This window comes from Rattus norvegicus, chromosome 7, assembly GCF_021556685.1.
Source record: "Rattus norvegicus strain SHRSP/BbbUtx chromosome 7, alternate assembly SHRSP_T2T, whole genome shotgun sequence".
NCBI lineage: Eukaryota > Metazoa > Chordata > Mammalia > Rodentia > Muridae > Rattus > Rattus norvegicus.
In genome coordinates, this window is record NC_141540.1 from 35,757,959 (window position 1) to 35,758,696 (window position 738).

Genomic DNA, 738 nt, shown 5'->3' on the forward strand with positions numbered 1-738 from the left:
GGTAAAGGCTTCTGCAGCACCCTGTATTATCTTAGTAAATAAGGTTCTGCAGGCTCCTCAATCATACCCCAAGAAAGTGTTCTCTCTCTCTCTCTCTCTCTCTCTCTCTCTCTCTCTCTCTCTCTCTCACACACACACACACACACACACATCAATCAACCTTTTATTTGACATAAAATACTCATTTTCAAAATTTAGATGTGAAGAACCCCTGTAAGGTGACTGAAAGATCTCAGCCACTATTACAGTATCTATTACAGTACCTATACAGTACAGTATTAACAGGTTTTCCACTATTCAAGAACAATGAGGTCAGTTGTTACTTAGGAACATTTCAACACTAGTTTAGAAAATTAAGTCCAGTTTTCTAGTATCATGCAAACACTTCACAGTCTTAGAATGTTACTTGATCTAGTCAGAATCTGGTACCAATGAAATGGCGATAGCTTTGCCAATAACAAGAACATGCTATTCCATGGCTATGAAGGGAGACTGCCACAGGGACAAAGATACATGGAGTCCAAGGAAAGTTCTTAAAGGCACAACACAACATTGTTCAATTATGGCATCAGCATATTGGATGTGTTTTCATAAGTCAACATAATGCCCTTCCCCCAGCAGTTGGTCTTTAGTAGCATTTATTCCCCCCTTGATAAATTACTTTGTTCTAGTTTTGTGACTTTGAGCCTCCACCTTGTCAACCATTGTAATTGTTGACCAGCTTCTAGTCAACACCAA

At 39.0% G+C, this 738-nt stretch overlaps 1 pseudogene; it reads right to left on the reverse strand.

Annotated features, from left to right (window-relative positions):
* Positions 1-397: 397 nt before the first annotated feature.
* On the reverse strand, positions 398-519 carry LOC120093956 (small nucleolar RNA SNORA24; annotated as a pseudogene).
* Positions 520-738: the final 219 nt, after the last annotated feature.